Source organism: Aethalodelphis obliquidens, unplaced genomic scaffold, assembly GCF_003676395.1.
Source record: "Aethalodelphis obliquidens isolate GAN/ISIS:26980383/991018 unplaced genomic scaffold, ASM367639v1 scaffold50, whole genome shotgun sequence".
NCBI lineage: Eukaryota > Metazoa > Chordata > Mammalia > Artiodactyla > Delphinidae > Aethalodelphis > Aethalodelphis obliquidens.
Window position 1 is genome coordinate 14,391,973 of NW_020837994.1, and position 17,603 is coordinate 14,409,575.

At 41.6% G+C, this 17,603-nt stretch overlaps 1 long non-coding RNA gene across 1 annotated transcript in view; it reads left to right on the plus strand.

Annotated features, from left to right (window-relative positions):
- Positions 1 to 17,158, plus strand: part of LOC113607865 (uncharacterized) — a 176,889-nt gene extending 159,731 nt beyond the window's left edge. Inside the window, exons 7-8 of the long non-coding RNA XR_003428124.1 lie at positions 15,830 to 16,007; positions 16,582 to 17,158. This is a non-coding gene — a long non-coding RNA (uncharacterized LOC113607865). The remainder of the gene's footprint in view (positions 1 to 15,829; positions 16,008 to 16,581) is intronic.
- The last annotated feature ends 445 nt before the right edge of the window (positions 17,159 to 17,603 follow it).

A 17,603-nucleotide genomic window follows, 5' to 3' on the forward strand; every position in this document is an offset into this window, starting at 1 on the left:
CCAAGACTTGATTTGTGACCCAAGATATGATGTATCCTGGAGAATGTTCCATGAGCTCTTGAGAAGAAAGTGTATTCTGTTGTTTTTGGATGGAATGTTCTATAAATATGAATTAAGTCCGTCTTGTTTAATGTATCATTTAAAGCTTGTGTTTCCTTGTTTATTTTCATTTTAGATGATCTGTGCATTGGTGAAAGTGGGGTGTAAAGTCCCCTACTATGATTGTGTTCCTGTCGATTTCCCCTTTTATGGCTGCTAGCATTTGCCTTATGTACTGAGGTGCTCCCATGTTGGGTTCATAAATATTTACAATTGTTATATCTTCTTCCTGGATTTATCCCTTGATCATTATGTAGAGTCCATCTTTCTCTCTTGTAACAGTCTTTATTTTAAAGTCTGTTTTGTCTGATATGAGAATTACTCCTCCAGCTTTCTTTTGATTTCCATTATGTATGCAATATCCTTTTCAAGCCCCTTACTTTCAATCTTAATGTGTCCCTAGGTCTGAAGTGGGTCTCTTGTAGACAGCATATATATGGGTCTTCTTTGTGTATCCATTCAGCCAGTCTGTGTCTTTTGGTTGGAGCATTTAAACCATTTACATTTAAGTTAATTATTGATATGTATGTTCCTATTACCATTTTCTTAATTGTTTTAGGTTTGTTATTGTAGGTCTTTTCCTTTTCTTGTGTTTCCTGCCTAGACAAGTTCCTTTAGCATTTTTTGTAAAGCTGGTTTGGTGGTGCTAGATTCTCTTAGCTTTCGATTGTCTGTAAAGGTTTTAATTTCTCCGTGTAATCTGAATGAGATCCTTGCTGGGTAGAGTAATGTTGGTTGTAGGTTGTTCCCTTTTATCACTTTAAATATGTCCTGCCACCCCCTTCTGGCTTGCAGAGTTTCTGCTGAAAGATCAGCTGTTAACCTTATGGGAATTCCCTTGTATGTTACTTGTTGTTTTTCTCTTGCTGCTTTTAATATTTTTTCTTTGTATTTAATTTTTGATAGTTTGATTAATATGTGTCTTGGTGTGTTTCTCCTTGGATATTTCCTGTATGGGACTCTCTGTGCTTCCTGGACTTGATTAACTATTTCCTTTCCCACATTAGGGAAGTTTTCAACTATAATCTCTTCAAATATTTCCTCAGTCCCTTTCCTTTTCTCTTCTTCTGGGACCCCTATATGTTGGTGCGTTTAATGTTGTCCCTGAGGTCTCTGAGACTGTCCTCAATTCTTTCCATTCTTTTTTCTTTATCTGCTCTGTGGTATTTATTTCCACTATTTTATCTTCCAGGTCACTTATCCATTCTTCCACTTCAGTTATTCTGCTACTGATTCCTTCTAGAGAATTTTTAAGCTAAAGTTGGTTCAGTGGGTGTGTAGGCTTCCTGGTGGAGGGGACTGGTGTCTGTGTTCTGGTGAATTAAGCTGGATCTTGTCTTTCTGGTGGGTAGGACCGCATCTGGTGGTGTGTTTTGGGGTGTCTGGGACCTTATTATGATTTTAGGCAGCCTCTCTGCTAATGGGTGGGGTTGTTTTCCTGTCTTGCTAGTTGTTTGGCATAGGGTGTCCAGCACTGTAGCTTGCTGGTTGTTGAGTAGAGCTGGGTCTTAGCTTTGAGATGGACAACTCTGGTAGAGTTTTTGCTGTTTAATATTACATGTGGCCTGGTGGTCTCTAGTGGACCAGTTTCCTGAACTCGCCTCTCCCACCTCAAATGCACAGGCCTGATACCCGCTGGAGGATCAAGACCCTGTCAACCACACAGCCCAGAAGAAAAGGGAGAGAAAGAGAAAGAAAAGAAAAAGAAAGAAAGAAAGGAAGGAAGGAAGGAAGGAAGGAAGGAAATAAAGTTATTAAAATAAAATATATTTAGTTTAAAAAAAAAGAAAGAAGAGAGCAACCAAACCAAAGAACAAATCCTCCAATGAAAACAGCGCTAGAAAGTATACTAAAAAAAAGAAAAAAACAAAAAGACGGGCAGACAGAACCCTATGACCAACGGTAAAAGCAAAGCTATACAGACAAAATCACACAAGCTTAAACATACACACTCACAAAAAGAGAAAAAGAAAATAATATATATATCATTGGTGCCAAAGTCTACCACCTCAATTCTGTGATGATCCATCGTTAATTCAGGTATTCCACAGATGCAGGGTACATCAAGTTGATTGTGGAGATTTAATCCGCTGTTCCTGAGGCTGCTGGGAGAGATTTCCCTTTCTCTTATTTGTTCGCACATCTCCTGGGGTTTGGCTTTGGATTTGGCCCCTCTGCGTGTAGGTTGCCTGAGTTTTTCCGCTCATACAGGATGGGGTTAAAGTATCAACTGATTAGGGGGCTCCGCCTCACTCAGGCGGGGGTGGGAGTAGGGAGGGAGGTGCGGACGTGGGGCGAGCCTGCGGCAGCAGAGGCTGGCATGACATTGCACCAGCCTGAGTTGCGCCGTGTGTTCTCTTGGGGAAGCTGTCCCTGGATCTCGGGACCTTGGCAGTGGGGGGCTGCACAGGTTCCCAGCAGGGGAGGTGTGGATAGTGACCTGTGCTTGCACACAGCCTTCTTGGTGGCTGCAGAAGCAGCCTTTAGCATCTCATGCCCGTCTCTGGTGTCTGCGCTGATAGCCGTGGCTCGCGCCCATCTCTGGAACTCGTTTAGACAGCGCTCTGAATCCACTCTCCTCGCGCACCCTGAAACACTTGTATCTTGCCTCTTAGGCAGGTCCATATTTTTCCTGGACTCCCTCTTGTTTGTCTGTAGCACACTAGCCCCCTTCAGGCTGTGTTCACGCAGCCAACCCCAGTCCTCTCCCTGGGATCTGATCTCCGAAGCCCAAGTCTCAGCCCCCAGCCCCCGCCCGCCCCGGTGGGTGAGCAGACAAGCCTCTCAGACTGGTGAGTGCTGGTCGGCACTGATCCTCTGTGCAGGAATCTCTCCACTTTACCCTCTGCACCCCTCTTGCTGTGCTTTCCTCCATGGCTCCGAAACATCCCCCCCTCCGCCACCTGCAGTCTCCGCCAGTCCACAGTGAAGGGGCTTCCTAGTGTGTGGAAACTTTTCCTCCTTCATTGCTCCCTCCCAGTGGTGCAGGTCCTGTCCCTATACTTTTGTCTCTGTTTTTTCTTTTATCTTTTGCCCTTCCCAGGTATGTGGGGAGTTTCTTGCCTTTTGGGAGGTCTGAGGTCTTCTCTCAGCGTTCAGTAGGTGTTCTTTAGGAGTTGTTCCACATGTGGGTGTATTTCTGATGTATTTGTGGGGAGGAAGGCGATCTTGACGTCTCACTCCTCTGCCATCTTGAGGGTCTCTGTATGGTATTTTATATAAGGGACTGGAGCATCCATGAATTTTGGTATCAGTGGGGGTCCTGGAACCAATCCTTCCTAGGGCTAATGAGAGGTGCCCTCATTATTTCCAACAGGATTGCTGGGTTTCCCTTCATATTGGGCCATTATAGGGAGGTCACAGAATGTAAGGAGCCAGGTCAATTTGACCAGTGGCTTTATATAACCAGATCAATCGATCCAGTGGCTTTTTTTTTTTTTCACCTTTTAAACTTTAACTTGAACCACAAAATACAAGGGTGATTACAGATTAAATCAATAAGCAAGGATTACTTTAAGTAAATACCCCTCACATCATTGTTACATTTGGTGAATATCCCTTACATACATTCTTCTACTAATTACTCCTTTTAAAACCTGGCTACTTGTTTTACATTCTTCTAAATTATCATGTACAACTTTCTACACTGATTTTTCCAACTACCAAAATATTTTTATGTATTACAAAAATTCAATATATTAGTCAATATATTCTTTTTTTTTAACATCTTTATTGGAGTATAATTGCTTTACAATGGTGTGTTAATTTCTGCTTTATAACAAAGTGAGTCAGTTATGCATAAACATATGTTCCCATATCTCTTCCTTCTTGCGTCTCCCTCCCTCCCACCCTCCCTATCCCACCCCTCCAGGCGGTCACAGAGCACCGAGCTGATATCCCTGTGCTATGCGGGGCTGCTTCCCACTAGCTATCTACCTTATGTTTGTTAGTGTATATATGTCCATGCCTCTCTCGCTTTGTCACAGCTCACCCTTCCCCCTCCTCATATCCTCAAGTCCGTTCTCCAGTAGGTCTGTGTCTTTATTCCTGTCTTAGACCTATGTTCTTCATGACATTTTTGTTCTTAAATTCCATATGTATGTGTTAGCATACGGTATTTGTCTTTCTCTTTCTGACTTCCTTCACTCTGTATGACAGACTTTAGGTCTATCCACCTCATTACAGATAGCTCAATTTCGTGTCTTTTTATGGCTGAGTAATATTCCATTGTATATACGTGCCACATCTTCTTTATCCATTCATCCGATGATGGGCACTTAGGTTGTTTCCATCTCCGGGCTATTGTAAATAGAGCTGCAATGAACATTTTGGTACATGACTCTTTTTGAATGTTGGTTTTCTCAGGGTATATGCCCAGTAGTGGGATTGCTGGGTCATATGGTAGTTCTATTTGTAGTTTTTTAAGGAACCTCCATACTGTTCTCCATAGTGACTGTATCAATTTACATTCCCACCAGCAGTGCAAGAGTGTTCCCTTTTCTCCACACCCTCTCCAGCATTTATTGTTTCTAGATTTTTTGATGATGGCCTTTCTGACTGGTGTGATATGATATCTCATTGTAGTTTTGATTTGCATTTCTCTAATGATTAATGATGTTGAGCATTCTTTCATGTGTTTGTTGGCTGTCTGTACATCTTCTTTGGAGAAATGTCTATTTAGGTCTTCTGCCCATTTTTGGATTGGGTTGTTTGTTTTTTTGTTATTGAGCTGCATGAGCTGCTTGTAAATTTTGGAAATTAGTCCTTTGTCAGTTGCTTCATTTGCAAATATTTTCTCCCATTCTGAGGGTTGTCGTTTGGTCTTGTTTATGGTTTCGTTTGCTGTGTAAAAGCTTTGAAGTTTCATTAGGTCCCATTTGTTTATTTTTGTTTTTATTTCCATTTCTCTAGGATCAAAAAGGATCTTGCTGTGATTTATGTCATAGAGTGTTCTGCCTATGTTTTCCTCTAAGAGTTTGATAGTTTCTGGCCTTACATTTAGGTCTTTAATCCATTTTGAGCTTATTTTTGTGTATGGTGTTAGGGAGTGTTCTAATTTCATACTTTTATATGTACCTGTTCAGTTTTCCCAGCACCACTTATTGAAGAGGCTGTCCTTTCTCCACTGTACATTCCTGCCTCCTTTATCAAAGATAAGGTGACCATATGTGCGTGGGTTTATCTCTGGGCTTTCTATCCTGTTCCATTGATCTATATTTCTGTTTTTGTGCCAGTACCCTACTGTCTTGATTACTGTAGCTTTGTAGTATAGTCTGAAGTCAGGGAGCCTGATTCCTCAAGCTCCGTTTTTCGTTCTCAAGATTGCTTTGGCTCTTCGGGGTCTTTTGTGTTTCCATACAAATTGTGAAATTTTTTGTTCTAGTTCTGTGAAAAATGCCAGTGGTAGTTTGATAGGGATTGCATTGAGTCTATAGATTGCTTCGGGTAGTAGAGTCATTTTCACAATGTTGATTCTTCCTATCCAAGAACATGGTATATCTCTCCATCTATTTGTATCATCTTTAATTTCTTTGAGCAGTATCTTATAATTTTCTGCATACAGGTCTTTTGTCTCCTTAGGTAGATTTATTCCTAGGTATTTTATTCTTGATCCAGTGGCTTTTACCAGCCCACGTCTTCATATTGGTTCACAGAATGGTTCCTGCTCTTCTCTGAGAATTGAATGAAGGTTCAGTTCCATTTGGACAACACATGCTAAGAAAAACTATATTGGGGTAAGGAGTCATCTAACTGAATCCCTGCAGTAAAGGACATACTATAGTTCATTAATCCTTTTAGCGAGTAAATAATAAGGACTTACTATATACCAAATTTTATGTGCATGTTAGAGCTTTAGAAGTATGACAATGAACAGGAATTTTTCCACACCTTTTAAGGATTTTGTCAACCATAAATAAAGAGGTAAACTGGAGCAAGCTCAAATTACCAGAAATTGAGTTTATTTGAAAATAGCAGAGGAACTGCAATTCAGGAAACGTGCGCTGCAGCAACTTACAGGTGAGTCCATGAGGATTTGGGGCAGGCTGCATTTATGGGCAACAGTGTGAAGAGGGAGAAGTCCAGCCAGAGTCCAGGCAGTAAGTTCACTGGCTTGAGGGTGGGACAGATTCTTAGCAAATGATCATTGGTCAGGAGATGTCTTGGTTTTCAGTAAATCAGACATATACAGAAATCAGTCTCAGTTCTTAAGTTCCATTCTTCTGAGGGTAGATGTATGAGATTCTCCATTTCATATCATCTGGTTCCATTTTGGATTGAAATTCTTTCACAATTTCATAATCATATGAGAGATATGCAAAAAGGCAGTTATTATGCAGTGTGCTGGTCACTCACAATGATGAAAGCAGGGGTCTGTGCAATCAGAAGAGGATCACTTATACTGTAGGGAGTTGGATAAAGAAGATGGTGATGGAAGGGAGGAACAAAATGGAAGGAATGAGATACAGGGGAGAGTATTCCTGGTGAAAGTAATGGCGTGCACGTAGGACAGAGAGAAACAAGAACACAGCGGGGTTGGAGAGGTAGTGGATGGGAGTTCAGCCCTCCTGGAATGCGCTTGTACAGCAGCACCGAGATGCATTCCGCCTCTGGAATTAGGGCAACTGCTGGTCTTACACTGCTTCTCAGCGTACTCACCTAACAACATGTTAAAAATAATTTATGTTCAAAGTGCCTACCAAGTACCTTGCTTCAGAAATAAATGGATGGAGAAAAGTGTTCTGGTTACTATGCTATGTAAGAAACCGCCCCAAAGGTAGTGGCTTAAAATGACAATTATTTTATTTTGTTTACAGATTGTGTAGGTCAAGAGCTCATACAGGAGTGATGAGGAAGCCTGTCACACATCTGTGGCCTAAGGCTATCTCCTATTGAGTGTAGAATCTGTCTTGTGGTAGACCACTTGATCTGTGTAGTGTGCATGGGGCAAGCCAGTGGCAAGAGCCTTCCTGGAGGCAAACTTCCTCCTCTGGTTACCTTGGTCCAGCCCGTTCAACTGGGCCTTGCATGACCTTCCAGTTGCAGAACCCCTGTTTAGCACCAAGTGTCTTGTCTGGGCCTTTATTCTCACTCTAAACCAGATTTTATGAATGGACTTTTGTGAATGGACTGATCTCCTGAGGCCACAGTGGCCCCTCTTGACTACCTTTCTCTCCTGTTAGCTCACAGGAACTAGAGTCTGTATCCCTGTTAGATTCCTGAGAGTTCTCAAACTTCTCAGGTTTTTTCTTCTTTTCTACCACCCCAGCATAATTTGAAGAAGCTTATCAAGGGTGAGAGTAGAACCATGTCTTATAGGTTTCTTTTTAAATTTTTACTTAAAAATGATTTACTTAATTTTTGAATATGCAATGCATTCACATAGATCAGAATTCTAAGATGAAAGTAAATAAATCATTAGGATACCTTCCACATTGTCATGTGCCTCATAAATCTCTCCAATTTTTCTACTACAGGATCTCAAAATAGTCACTGAATTTTAACAGTCAGGTTCCTAGCAAAGTACACTTAGCACATGGGATGGATTTACTGTAAAGATAGTGAACCTAAAATATCAGGGCCCCTCTCTTGCTTGAACCCTGTCTTAGCCTGTTCAGGTTGCTATAACAAACTACCCTAGACTGGGTGACTTATAAACAACAGAAATGTCTCATAGTTCTGGACGCTAAAAAGTCTGAGATTGAGGTGCCAGCAGGTTTGATGTCTGCTAAGATCCTGCCTCCTGGTTCACAGCTGTCTTTTCACTGTGTCCCTACATGTGGCAGGGGGAAGAGAACTCTCTGGGGTCTCTTTTATAAAGGCACTAGTCCCATTCATGCTGGCTCCTTAATGACCTAACTACCTTCCAAAAGCACCACCTCTTAACACAATTATATTGGGAGTTAGGATTTAACATATGAATTTTGGGGAGACATAAACATTCAGTCTATAGCAGGCCCATTCCAGGTCATCTTCTAGGAGCACTATTAATATGTTGATATGCCTTGTAAAATTTGCAGTCATAATACATTTTAACCACATCAGTTAATTCGATTGTGTCTTTTAACTCCAGAACCTGCTGGGCCAGAGTTATTGCAATGTAAAAGTGCTCCATATATGGCACAAGGAATTGAACATATATATGGGGCAGGGAACCATTATAGTGGTGGAAGAGACAGCCTGTTAATAGGAATATTATGTTATTTTTCTGGATCTTGTGATGGTTATAGTGTCTGTCAGCCCTTTTACATTTGTAATTTTCCATATTTTGCCATTTTCTAAACACTTTGTTACCCACTTTTTAATTTGTTATTTTGTGTCCTTTTTTCTTAGGTTCCCCAAATTATAAGAGCTTTTGATCCCACAAAATATTGGTCCTCTCCTATATAAATAGCAGGCAGGTGTCTCACTACTTTGCTTTAGTTGTGGTTTGCCCATCTGTCCAGGGTGAATGACCCAAACAATAGAAGGACAGTCTTTGTTTCTCACTGTAAAGTCTTGGCACTTTCTTGGCTCTTGTCCAACTCACCAGACCACAATCTCCATCATTACTGTTAACAGCAACAGATTAAAATGCAACCATTAAACGTCATCTTGGAGAGACCTTCAAGATGGCGGAGGACTAAGACGTGGAGATCACCTTCCTCCCCACAGATATATCAGAAATACATCTACATGTGGAACAACTTCAACAGAACACCTACTGAACGCTGGCAGAAGACCTCAGACCTCCCAAAAGGCAAGAAACTCCCTACGTACTTGGGTAGGGCAAAAGAAAAAAGAAAAAACAAAGACAAAAGAATAGGGACAGAACCTGCACCTCTGGGAAGGAGCTGTGAAGGAGGAAAAGTTTCCACACACTAGGAAGACCTTTCACTGGCAGAGACGAGGGGTCGTGGGGGAGAAGCTTCGGACACACAGAGAAGAGCGCAGCAAGACGGGTGCAGAGGGCAAAGGGGAGAGATTCCAGCACAGAGGATCGCTGCTGACCAGCGCTTACCAGCCCGAGAGGCTTGTCTGCTCACCCGACGGGGCAGGCGGGGGCTGGGAACTGAGGCTCGGGCTTCGGAGGTCAGACCCCAGGGAGAGGACTGGGGTTGGCTGTGTGAACACAGCCTGAAGGGGGCTAGTGCACCACAGCTAGCCGGGAGGGAGTCCGGGAAAAAGTCTGGACCTGCCTAAGAGGCAAGAGACAAGTGTTTCAGGGTGTGCGAGGACAGGGGATTCAGAGCACCACCTAAATGAGCTCCAGAGATGGGCGTGAGCCATGGCTATCAACGTGGATACAAGAGACAGGCATGAAATGCTAAGGGTGTTGCTGCAGCCACCAAGAAGCCTGTGTGCAAGCACAGGTCATTAACCACACATACCCTCCCAGGAGCCTGTGCAGCCCACCACTGCCAGCGTCCCGTGATCCAGGGACAGCTTCCCCAGGACAACACACAGCGTGCCTCAGGCTGTTGCAACGTCATGCTGGCCTCTGCAGCTTTAGGCTTGCCCCGCATCCGATATCCCTCCCTCCCCCTGGCCTGAGTGAGCCAGAGCCCCCTAATCAGCTGCTACATTAACCCCGTCCTTTCTGAGCAAAGAACAGACACCCTCAGGCAACCTACATGCAGAGGTGGGACCAAATCCAAAGCTGAGCCCCAGGAGCTGTGAGAACAAAGAAGAGAAAGGGAAGTTTCTCCCAGCAGCCTCAGGAGCAGTGGATTAAATCTTCATAATCAACTTGATGTACCCTGCATCTGTGGAATACCTGAATAGACAACAAATCAACCCAAAATTGAGGTGCTGGACTTTGGGAGCAACTGTAGACTTGGGGTTTGCTTTCTGCATCTAATTTGTTTCTGGTTTTATATTTATCCTAGTTTAGTATATAGAGTTTATTATCATTGGTAGATTTGTTTATTGATTTGGTTGCTCTCTTCCTTTTTTTATATATATAGATATATATATTTTTTTCCTTTTTATCTTTTTGAGAGTGTGTATGTTTATGCTTCTTTGTGTGATTTTGTCTCTATAGCTTGGCTTTTACCATTTGTCCTAGGTTTCCGTCTGTCTTTTATTTATTTTTTTTTGGATAGTTTTTAGCACTTGTTATCACTGTTGGACTTCTTTTTCAGTTTTGTGGCCCTCTTTCTTTCTTTTTTACTACTTTTAATTTTTTTAATGTTTAATAATTTTTTAATTTTTTTGTTTTAATAACTATTTTACTTTTTTAAATTTTTTTCTCTCTTTCTTTCTTTTCTTCTCCCTTTTCTTCTGAGTCCTGTGGCTGACAGTGTCTTGGTGCTCCGGCCAGGTGTCAGGCCTGTGCCTCTGAGGTGGGGGAGCACAGTTCAGGACATTGGTCCACAAGAGACCTCCCAGCTCCATGTCATATTAAATGGCGAAACCTCTCCTGGAGATCTCCATCTCAGCGCTAAGATCCAACTCCACTCAAAGACCAGCAAGCTACAGTGCTGGACAACCTATGCCAAACAACTAGCAAGACAGGAACACACCCCCAGCCATTAGCAGAGAGGCTGCCAGGAATCATAATAAGGTCGCAGACAAACCAAAACACAGCACTGGACGTGGTCCTGCCCACCAGAAAGACAAGATCCAGCCTCAACCACCAGAACACAGGCACCGATCCTCTCCACCAGGAAACCTACACAGCCCACCGAACCAATCTCACCCACTGGGGGCAGACACCAAAAACAATTGGAACTATGAACCTGCACCCTGTGAAAAGGAGACCCCAAACACAGTAATTTAAACAAAATGAGAAGACAGAGGAACACACAGCAGATAAAGGAGCAAGGTAAAAACCCAGCAGACCAAACAAATGAAGAGGAAATAGGCAGTCTACCTGAAAAAGAATTCAGAGTCATGATAGTAAAGATGATGCAATATCTTGGAAATAGAATGGAGAAAATACAAGAAATGTTTAACAAGGAACTAGAAGAACTAAAGAGCAAAGAAACAATGAGGAATAACACAATAAATGAAATTAAAAATTCTCTTGAAGGGTCAATAGCAGAATAACTGGGGCAGAAGAATGGATAAGTGACCTGGAAGATAAAATAGTGGAAATAACTACCGCAGAGCAGAATAAAGAATGGAAAGAATATGAGGACAGACTCAGAGACTTCTGGGAAAATATTAAATGCACCAACATTCAAATTAAAGGGTTCCCAGAAAAGAAGAGAAAAAGAAAGGGAATGAGAAAATATTTGAAGAGCTTATACTTGAAAACTTCCCTAATGTGGGAAAGTAAATTGTCAATCAAGTTAAGGACGAGCAGACAGTCCCATGTAGAATAAATCCAAGGAGAAACGTGCCAATACACATATAATCAAAGTATCAAAAATTAAATACAAAGAAAAAATATTAATAGCAGCAAGGGGAAAACAACAAATAACATACAAGGGAATCCCCATAAGTTTAACAGCTGGTCTTTCCGCAGAAAATCTGCAAGACAGAATGGAGCGGCAGGACATATTTAAAGTGATGAAAGGGAACAACCTACAGCCAAGATTACTCTACCCAGTAAGGACCTCATTCAGATTCACAGAAAACATAAAACTTTGCAGACAAGCAAAAGCTAAGAGAATTCAGCACCACCAAACCAACTTTACAACAAATGCTGAAGGAACTTCTCTAAGCAGGAAACACAAGAGGAGGAAAAGACCTGCAATAACAAACCCAAAATAATTAAGAAAATGATAATAGGAACATACATATCAATAATTACCTTAAATGTAAATGGATAAAATGCTCCTACCAAAAGACATAGACTGGCTGAATGGATACAAAAACAAGACCCGTATATATGCTGTCTACAAGAGACCAACTTCAGACCTAGGGACACATATAGACTGAAAGTAAGGGGAACGAAAAAGATATTCCATGCAAATGGAAATCAGAAGAAAGCTGGAGTAGCAATTTTCATATCAGACAAAATAGACTTTAAAAGAAAGACTATTACAAGAGGCAAAGAAGGACACTACATAATGATCAAGGGATCAATCCAAGAACAAGATATAACAATTGTAAATATTTATGCACCCAACATAGGAGCACCTCAATACATAAGGCAGATGCTAGCAGTCATAAAAGGGGAAATCGGGGCTTCCCTGGTGGCACAGTGGTTGAGAGTCCCCCTGCCGATGCAGGGGACATGGGTTCGTGCCCCGGTCCGGGAAGTTCCCACATGCCGTGGAGCAGCTGGGCCCATGAGCCATGGCCACTGAGCCTGCGCATACAGAGTCTGTGCTCCGCAACAGGAGAGGCCACAAGAGTGAGAGGCCCGTGTACCACAAAAAAAAAAAAAAAAAAAAAAAATCCTCAACATAATAGTAGCAAAAAGAATCCAACAGCGCATTAAAAGGATCATACACCATGATCAAGTGGGGTCTATCCCAGGAATGCAGGGATTCTTCAGTATATGCAAATCAATCAATGTGATAAACCATATTAACAAACTGAAGGAGAAAAATCTTATGATCATCTCAATCGATGCAGAAAAAGCTTTTGACAAAATTCAACATGAATTTATGATAAAAAACCCTCCAGAAAGTAGGCATAGAGGGAACTTACCTCAACATAATAAACGCCATATATGACAAACCCACAGCCAACATCATTCTCAATGGTGAAAAATTGAAACCATTTTCTCTAAGGTCAGGAACAAGGCAAGGTTGTCAACTCTCACCACTATTATTCAACAGAGTTTTGGAAGTTTTAGCCACAGCAATCAGAGAAGAAGAAGAAATAAAAGGAATCCAAATCGGAAAAGAAGAAATAAAGCTGTCACTGTTTGCATATGACATGAAACTATACAAGAGATTCCTAAAGATGCTATGAGAAAACTACTAGAGCTAATCAATGAATATGGTAAAGTTGCAGGATACAAAATTAATGCACAGAAATCTCTTGCATTGCTATACACTAATGATGAAAAATCTGAAAGAGATATTAAGGAAGCACTCCCATTTACCATTGCAATAAAAAGAATGAAATACCTAGGAATAAACCTACCTAATGAGACAAAAGACCTCTATGCACAAAACTGTAAGACACTGATGAAAGATATTAAAGATGATACAAACAGATGGAGAGATATAAAATGTTGTTGGAATGGAGGAATCAACATTGTGAAAATGACTATACTACCCAAAGCAATCTACAGATTCAATGCAATCCCTATCAATCTACCAATGGCATTTTTCACAGGACTAGAACAAAAACTTTCACAATTTGTATGGAAACACAAAAGACCCCAAATAGCCAAAGCAATCTTGAGAACGAAAAACGGAGCTGGAGGAATCAGGCTCCCTGACTTCAGACTATACTACAAAGATACATTAATCAAGACATTATGGTACAGGGACAAAAACAGAAATATAGATCAATAGATCAGGATAGAAAGTCCAGAGATAAACCCAGGTACATATGGTCACTTAATTTTTGATAAAGGAGGCAAGAATATAAAATGGAGAAAAGACAGCCTCTTCAATAAGTGGTGCTGGGAAATCGGGACAGCTACATGTAAAAGAAGGAAATCAGAACACTCCCTAACACCATACACAAAAATAAACTCAAAATGGATTAAAGACCTAAATGTAAGGCCAGACACTATAAAACTCTTAGAGGAAAACATAGGCAGAACACTCTAAGACATAAATCACAGCAAGATCCTTTTGACCCACCTCCTAGAGAAATGGAAATAAAAACAAAAATAAACAAATGGGACCTAACTGAAACTTCAAAGCTTTTGCACAGCAAACGAAACCATAAACAAGACGAAAAGACAACCCTCAGAATGGGAGAAAATATTTGCAAATGAAGCAACTGACAAAGGATTAGTCTCCAAAATTTACAAGCAGCTCATGCAGCTCAATATCAAAAAAACAAACAACCCAATCCAAAAATGGGCAGGAGACCTAAAAAGACATTTCTCCAAAGAACATATACAGATTGCCAACAAACACATGAAAGAATGCTCAACATCACTAATCATTAGAGGAATGCAAATCAAAACTACAAAGAGGTATCATCTCACACTGCTCAGAATGGCCATCATCTAAAAATCTAGAAACAATAAATGCTGGTCAAAGTGTGGAGAAAAGGGAACCTCTTTCACTGATGGTGGGAATGAAATTGATACAGCCACTATGGAGAACAGTATGGAGGTTCCTTAAGAAACTAAAAACAGAACTACCATATGACCCAGCAATCCCACTACTGGGCATATACCCTGAGAAAAGCATAATTCAAAAAGAGTCATGGGGCTTCCCTGGTGGCGCAGTGGTTGAGAGTCCGCCTGCCAATGCAGGGGACACAGATTCGTGCCCCAGTCTGGGAAGATCCCACATGCCACGGAGTGGCTGGGTGCGTGAGCCATGGCCACTGAGCCTGCACGTCTGGAGCCTGTGTTCCACAACGGGATAGGCCACAACAGTGAGAGGCCCGCGTACTGCAAAAAAAAAAAAAAAAAAAAAAAAGTCATCGACCACAATGTTCATTGCAGCACTATTTACAATAGCCAGGACATGGACACAACCTAAGTTTCCATCGAGAGATGAATGGATAAAGAAGATATGGTATATATATATATACAATGGAATATTACTCAGCCATAAAAGGAAACGAAATTGAGTTATTTTTAGTGACGTGGATGGACCTTGAGTCTGTCATACAGAGTGATGTAAATCAGAAATAGAAAAACAAATACCGTATGCTAACACATATATATGGAACCTAAAAAAAAAAAAAGGTCTTGAAGAAACTAGGGGCAGGACAGTAATAAAGACACAGACGGCGCTTCCCTGGTGGCGCAGTGGTTGAGAATCCGCCTGCCAATGCAGGGGACACGGGTTCAAGCCCTGGTCTGGGAAGATCCAACATGCTGCGGAGCAACTAGGCCCGTGAACCACAACTACTGAGCCTGCGCGTCTGGAGCTTGTGCTCCACAACAAGAGAGTCCGCGATAGTGAGAGGCCCGCGCACCACGATGCAGAGTGGCCCCCGCTTGCCGCAACTAGAGAAAGCCCTCGTACAGAAACGAAGACCCAACACAGCCAAAAATAAATAAATAAATAATTATAATAAAGGAGTTCTTTGGGAAAAAAAAAGACACAGACGTAGAGAATAGACTTAAGGACACGAGTGGGTGGAGGGTAAGCTGGGACGAAGTGAGGGAGTGGCGTGGACGTATATACACTACCAAATGTAAAATAGATAGCTAGTGGGAAGCAGCCGCATAGCACAGGGAGATTAGTTTGGTGCTTTGTGACCATTAGAGGGGTGGGATAGGGAGGGTGGGAGGGAGACGCTAGAGGGAGGGGATATAGGTATATATGCATGCATATAGCTGATTCACTTTGTTATAAAGCAGAAACTAACACACCATTGTAAAGCAATTATACTCCAATAAAGATGTGAAAAGAAAAAAGTCACCTTGGCTCTGCCAATGCCTGAGTTAATGAGCTGAGAGAAGAAAAGGTCAAAAAGGAGAAACCTAAAGGCAATGTGAGTTGGGGGGTGAGACAGCTTCTCCTTTTCAGCACTTTCTCCGAAAACTTGGGTAGTTTTATTTCTCATTTGCTCAGCCATGTGTGCTCACTCTCTCCTTTACCTTGAGAGGTGACTGTTAGACATGCACAAGAGTAGAACATGAAGGCCTCCAGATAAAGTAGACACTGACAGGACACACTGAGTCTAAGTCGTTTGTTTTCTTTGACAGGGCTTTACCAGGCTGGATGGAAGAAGAAAAGACCATCAGTAAAGCAAATGGCTCAAGTGGAGTTATAAATCAACTCTGTACTCTTCAGAGCATTTATTCAACTGAAGACATACCCAATTAAGGACCTTATAGCTTTTTCTTTCCTTTTTGCTTACATGGAGAAATACCAGTTAATACAGTTAAGTATCCCAAGGCAGAGGAGTATTGTTAAAAAAGAATACAATGTTATTGATGTCTCAAGACACCATCAGATATTTTAAGATTTGGATTTAATAGAACATAATATGATTTCTTTTATGGGATTTTTATGTTTTACCAATCTTTATCACCCTTGTGTGTTTCGTATTTCAAAGTGAGAGTATCCCACTAAGATCAACTGGACGGATCCTGATCCAAGTTACAAAAACCCATGGCCTTTATAGCCACATTGTCATTTTCCCCCAGTTATCTCTTTCTGTAGGCAGATAGCGTAGGGGGGTTCTTGGAGAAAGAGAACCAAGCATGGCTTTCTTGACATAAGAGAAGCCATTTTAGGCCTAAGCCATTTGGTGATCTAAGCCTGGCCATAATGCTTGACTTTGAACAGGTCTCAGTAATAAATGATCTTAAGGGGACAAAAGAATTCAGAAACAAAGGACTGTTATCAGGCGAGAGAAATAACAAGAGCAAAGCTAATATGTCAGTTGTAAAGACTCCCAGTTCTCTTTCAATGGTAAAGACTAACCTAAAGCTCTGTCTTGGCTGTTTTGCAGAATTTAAATCTCAACAACCGGATCAATTGGAATCTAAGGGATGATGACAGTGACCTTTTCTGACCCTCATGACTTCAATCAACTTGAGCTTGGACTCTATCATCCAAACCCCTTCATGAATATGCATGTACCGATAGCTTAAACTTCCCCAGTTTCGCTGTTCAGAGAGCCACTTCTTTGGGAAAAATCCCTGGTATTCTCCTTACTTGCAGCAAGTAATAAGTCCTTCTCCAGCAATCTGGCTTGGTTGTGTCTTTTGGCGACACCACCAAGAGGCTAACCCAGTTTTCAGGTAACATTTCTACATAATTGAGCCTAATTTATACTTATTCATATTTTTCTATATACACAGCATTTATTATATATACATAGTAAAATGTGATACATTGTATAAGAGGAAAGATTTGAGTAGCAAGGATTCCTAAGCTGGTTTGGGGAGAGGGTGAAGAAAGCTTAGGAAGTCATCTGAGCTGGACTTTAAAGCTTTTTAAAGAAGGACCAGACTTCCCTGGTGGCGCAGTGGTTGGGAGTCCGCCTGCCGATGCAGGGGACACAGGTTCGTGCCCCGGTCCGGGAAGATCCCACATGCCGCAGAGTGGCTGAGCCCGTGAGCCATGGCCGCTGAGCCTGCGTGTCCGGAGCCTGTCCTTCACGGCGGGAGAGGCCACAGCAGTGAGAGGCCCGGGTACCGCAAATAAATAAATAAATAAATATATAAAGAATGACCATGTCCGTTTGTTCTCCACTCTCTATGCATAGGAATTTTTCTGGTACAGCAAAAGGATGTGGAAGTAGAAAAAATAAATTGTTTGGAGCAGAAATAATAGATAGACATCCTTAAAGGAGGAGGAAGGACAGATTAACATTTACTTTTTTTGAGGCCCTAAAATGTGCAAAAAATGCTCTGTGAGTAGAATTGAAGGTAAATTTGAGGAATGGTGGTTAGTTGGTAAGTACGTCCACACCTGGCAGCTTCACAGTTTTCAGTTACATTCAAAAAGAGGTCATTTACTTGGAAAGAA